Source organism: Thalassophryne amazonica, chromosome 4 (genome assembly GCF_902500255.1).
Source record: "Thalassophryne amazonica chromosome 4, fThaAma1.1, whole genome shotgun sequence".
NCBI lineage: Eukaryota > Metazoa > Chordata > Actinopteri > Batrachoidiformes > Batrachoididae > Thalassophryne > Thalassophryne amazonica.
The window spans coordinates 34,126,647-34,132,646 of NC_047106.1; positions in this window are offsets into that span (position 1 = coordinate 34,126,647).

Consider the following 6,000-nt stretch of genomic DNA (forward strand, 5'->3'; position numbering starts at 1 on the left):
GTAAGTGGAGTTGATTCCAAAAAGCTCTATTCTGGTCTCATCTGACCACATGACCTTCTCCCATGCCTCCTCTGGATCATCCAGATGGTCACTGGTGAACTTCAAACAGGCCTGGACATGTGCTGGCTTGAGCAGGGAGACATTGCTGCCCTGCAGGATTTTAAACCATGACAGCATCATGTGTTATTATTGTAATCTTTGTGACTGGTCCCAGCTCTCTTCAGGTCATCCCATGTAGTTCTAGACTTTCTCAGAATCATCCTTAGCTCACGAGGTGAGATCTTGCATGGAGCCCCAAACCGAGGAAGATTGACAGTCATCTTGTGTTTCAGTTGTTGCCTTCTTACCACACTGCTTGCCTGTTGTCCTGTAGTCCATCCCAGCCTTGTGCAGGTCTCCAGTTTTGTCCCTAATGTCCTTAGACAGCTCTTTGGTCTTGGCCATGGTGAATAGGTTGGAGTGTGATTGACAGGTGTCTTTTATACAGGTAACAAGTTCAAACAGGTGCAGTTAATACAGGTAAAGAGTGCAGAATAAGAGGGCTTCTTAAAGAAAAATTAACAGGTCTGTGAGAGCCAGAATTCTTGCTGGTTGGTAGGTGATCAAATACTTATTTCATCTCACAGCTGAAGTGTACCTACGATAAAAATGTCAGACCTCTCCATTCTTTGAAGGTGGGAAAACTTGCAAAATCGACAGCGGATCAAATACTTATTTAGCTCACTGTAGGTAAAATTTAAAATAATTTAAAATTCTAATTATTTTGTAAATGATAATTATTTTTATGCATTCCTTCCAGATAAAAAATTAACTCTTTGCATTGTGTCCTTGATTCCCCCACTTGTTGATATAAGTTGTGGCAGCGTGGTGGCGGTTAGTGTGCTAATTTTCAGCACAGAAGGTTGCCACTTCAAGTCTATCTCTGCATATTCTCCGTGTAATGTGGAGTTGCATTAGGAAGGGTATCGGGCATAAAATGGTAAATGGACTGTATTTATATCAGAATCAGAAGTGCTTTTCCAGCTATATCAAAAGCTCAAAACGCTTTACAGTGATGCCTCACATTCACACACCAATGTTAGGGTGCTGCCATGATAGGCGCTCACTACATACCGGGAGCAACTTGAGGACCTTACCCAAGTTGCTCCATTGTGACTGTCCAGCCAGACTGGAATTTGAACCGAAGATCCTTTGGTCTGAAGCCCAACGCTTAACTACTAGACCATAACCTTTAAAAAACTTATGAAAACTTGTACCAAGTCAACCTGTAGATCCATATCAGATCTGCTGTGGTGACCCAGAGTGAAAAAAGGGAGAAGCCAAAGGAACTTACTTTGTTATTCAGTCGAAAACCTGCATCAACTTCCTCTGCTCAAAATGAACACAAGGTGGCAGCATCTTCACAGAGTACAATAAAATTTGTTATAAAAAACAAAGTCTGAATTACACCACCGCCTGTAAATTCAACCTACAAGCTAAGGTATAAACCGTGATGAGCTGACTGCACATTTTTCTGGCCTTTTTTGTATGGAAGCTTACAAAGAATCGCACCGATGCGCCGTTTAATTCCATGCCACAGCTCTGCTGCCACATTTCTCTGCTCACTCAACTCTGCATTTGAACATGTTGGTAAGTCAGAAATTACAAACTCCAACTTGGACAAACAGAAGCAAAACCTGTGGCAAGTGTGCAATAATTCTTTTAACAAAATTAGGCAGGTGCATAAATTTGGGCACCCCAACAGAAAAAAATACATCAATATTTAGTAGATCCTCCTTTTGCAGAAATAACAGCCTTTAAATGCTTCCTATAGCTTCTAATGAGAGTCTGGATTCTTGTTGAAGGTATTTTGGACCATTCTTCTTTACAAAACATCGCAGGTTTGTTGGTTTCTGAGCATGGACAGTCCGCTTAAAATCACACCACAGATTTTCAATAATATTCAGGTCTGGGGACTGAGATGGCCATTCCAGAACATTTTACTTGTTCCTCTGCATGAATGCCTTAGTAGGTTTTGAGCAGTGTTCAGGGTCGTCTTGTTGAAAGATCCAGCCCTGACACAACTTCAGCTTTGTCACTGATTCATGAACATTGTTCTCAAGAATCTGCTGATATCGACTGGAATCCATGTGACCCTCAACTTTAACAAGATTCCCAGTACCTGCACTGGCCACACAGCATGATGGAACCACCTCCAAATTTTACTGTAGCAGGGCTGTGAAATGAAAATTGTGAAATCCGAGGAAAATCTGCGGGGGGGGGGGGGGGAATACAGCTCCCCAGGAGCCGGGGTCTAGGGCCCGGTGGGGCCCCAGAATTAAATTTTTATCTAATGATACTTTTTCGGCATCTCCTGGAAGAACAAATCTCAAAATTTGTGGATATTTAAATGATCCTATATTCAACCTTTTATTTGACCTGTCGATGATGTTGAAATAACTTATAATATTATAATAAATTATGCATTAACTCAGAACTCAGAATTAAACTACATGAAATTTATGAAAAGACTGTTATAGCATTTCAAAAACCGCAGCTAGCTTGTAGAATATTTGGAAAATCATGCTAAAATATCAATAACATACCTTATAGTAAAAAGTCACATTCTGGTGTAAATTCATGCAGCCTAAATCCATTCAAAGCCACAATGTCTTTTTTACAATGAAAGAAAGTCTAGATTAGTGAAAAACGCCACATAATCTTGTCTAAAATCCTGTTTGAACAGCAGAAAGCTTATTTTCCAGGGAGAGAAAAAGTCTTGCCGTATTTCCTGATAGCACAGTTTACTTTTCCCGTTTATCTTTCAGGTGTGTTGATGAAGCCAGCAACAATTCCACGGATTCTTGTCCTTATAAGATTTTTTCAAACAGTCTTTCTCGCCATCTTCTCTCTGTGCGACGTCGGTCCATGACACAGACGTGCTGCACAAATCTTCTTTTAAAACTTGAAAGCTCTAAAATTTTGGGATATCCACATGCTAAGTTTAGCTTAAGCATCGCACAGGAGCCACACAGCATCGCCGCAGCAACCAACCAGTCCTGCTTTACGACAGTTGTCGTAACAGCTACGCTTTGAGTGGTATTTTTCCTCAGCAAAACTCCGTGGATCCGAGGAAACTGATTTGTATCTGTAAGACACAGATCAGTGTCCGCGGACGTATAAAACTTACACGATGTCGTAAAAAAAGACAACGCTATGCGATAAGCATTTTAAAAACTCGCCGATGTTCACAATTAAAGAGTACATCATGAACACCCCACCCCATTCCCCATGATGAAATCTGCTGAATCCCACGGATCCGCAGAGTTTCACAGCCCTGCTGTAGGTAGCAAGTGTTTTTCTTGGAATGCTGTGTTCTTTTTCAGCCATGCATACCACTGCTTATGTCCAAATAACTCAATTTTAGTTTCATCAGTCCACAGCACCTTCTTCCAAAATGAAGCTGGCTTGTCCAAATGTGCTTTAGCATACCTCAAGCAACTCTGTTTGTGGCGTATATGCAGAAAAGGCTTCCTCTGCATTACAGCATCTCTTTGTGCAAAGTGCGCTGTATAGTTGAACGATGCACAGAGACACTATCTGCAGCAAGATCATGTTGTAGGTCTTTGGAGCAGGTCTGTGGGTTGACTATGACTGTTCTCACCATGCTTTGCTTCAGCTTATAAGATTTTTCTTGGCCTGCCACTTCAGGCCTTAACTACTACTGTGCCTGGGGTCTTCCATTTCCTCACTATGTTCCTCACAGTGGAAACTGACAGCTGAAATTTCTGAGATAACTTTTTGTATCCTTCCCCTAAACCACGATGTTGAACAATCTTTGTTTTCAGGTCATTTGAGAGTTGTTTAGAGGCTCCCATGTTGCCACTCATTAGAAGAGATGCAAAGAGGGGAAACATTTGCAAATAGCCATCTTAAATACCCTTTCTCATGATTGGATTCACCTGTGTAAGGAGGTCAAGGGTCAATGAGCTTACCAAACCAATTTTGTGTTCCAATAATTAGTGTTAAATGTATTCAAATCAATAAAATGACAAGGTTGCCAAATTTATGCACCTGCCTAATTTTGTTTAAATAATTACTGCACACTTTCTGTAAATATGAGAAACATTTCACTTCTCAAATATCGGCATGTTCATTTGCTATATATTTAACTGAAATTTCTGATCCAGACAACCAATGATTTATTAAGGAAAATCATGAAAATTATCAGGGGTGCCAAACTTTTGCATACAACTGTAACTTACCTTCTCTGTCGAGGAACAGTGTTAATCATAATGCCTTTTTTTTTAAACAATTGTAGCAACTTACAGTATGCTGTGTTCTCTTTACCATTATATTCAGGTTCTGTTTCAGGCACAGACTCTGTGACAGCAGGAACAAACTCAGCTTCTCATTCATGTATGGTATTTACTGCCAGGAAATCAATCAGGATGTATATATTTTTTGATTATTTTTGTAAAATTGTAAAAAAATAAATAGAGACTATGTAATGCTCAAATTAATTTTGTCATATTGAATTAAATAATGTGTGTAGTTTACAGAAAATCTTCCTTTTTTGTTTGTTTTTGCTCTTAGCTATTTTTAGAATGAGAGTTTCCACTTTAAAATGGGTTTGTGTGTTTCATATTATAAATTTTACAAAAAGTTTACTTCATACAGATATGCAAGTACGACTGATTTCACTTCATGCTTTTTTTTACTTCTGTGATCTGGTTTGTAGTCAGATGACCAAGTAAAAGGTTGGAGGAAACTGACTTAACACCCTCAATGAAATATAAACTACCAAAATAATAATAAATCACAGTGGGATGAGCAAAATAAAGTTTATTCCACACTTAAAGCTTCAGCTAGCGAAAAGGCACTTTGATTTGAATTCAATCTTTTCTGGCTCAGAAAAAAACAAGAACCTGGTAAACTTGATTGTAAAGGAAACATTAAATGACGTACTGATGTGTATGGTTTGTCATACATCACACAACATTTAACATTCCCAGTATTCTTTCTACTCAGTGCCTTTTTCATTTTTACCACAGGTGCACATAACTGATACTCATGGTGCTTGTGTGCGCTAAACATCATTTATGCACAGCAGAGGGAAACATCTGTCATTGCTTTCCTCTTATGAAACACTTCCCCTGTGTTTTCTGCCATGCATCATTTATTTTTAGCACGCACACGCACCATGAATACCAGCTATGTGCACCCCTGATTATTACTATATTTTTGTCATTGCCCTAAATATACTATTACCCCAAAAGATAAAAAAAATAAAATAAAATAAAATCCCAAAAAACTGAATTGTTTACCCAATTTCAAACCAAGAAGAATTTTTTGGGGGGGAGGGGGTGGGTAGATTTTTGACCGTCTTGAATCAATAAACATGTTACTCACTGCCACTAAAGTTACAGATCATCACCTGGAACAGGATGAACATAAATTATGCCAATAGGATGAACATAAACTTTATTCCCCTGCAAACACTCGAGCTTTATGGCTACATAAGCTTGTGCTACAGTTGCACGTTCACTACAGTAGGGGGAGCTAATGCTGCAGAGCTATAGCATCAAAATACATTCAAAGCTGTTTATGACAGCATTAAGCTGGGACCTTCATTTCAGATTTCTGCAGCAGCTGATAAGATAACAAAAACAACAAATACAAAAAATAATAAGATAACCAAAAACAAACAACAACAACAAAAAAAAAACCTGTATTGTATATTTCTTGAATATAGTGCACCTGTGTGGTGATTTGGGCCAATTCCTGACCAAATATCCATAGAACATAATGAAAAAAACAACAAAAACCAGTGCAACAGAAATGGAGGGAAAACATAAATTCCATCAAAACTAACAATTCCATAAAATACAAGATCAACTCTGTACTTTTAACAACATGGAAGATATCAGCTTCAAACAAGCCAGCCTTGCCTTTTGTGATGTCAAGAACGAGGTGTGGCTGGAAGGCAAGCGCACGTTGGTGGTACTCATTTCTCTTTCA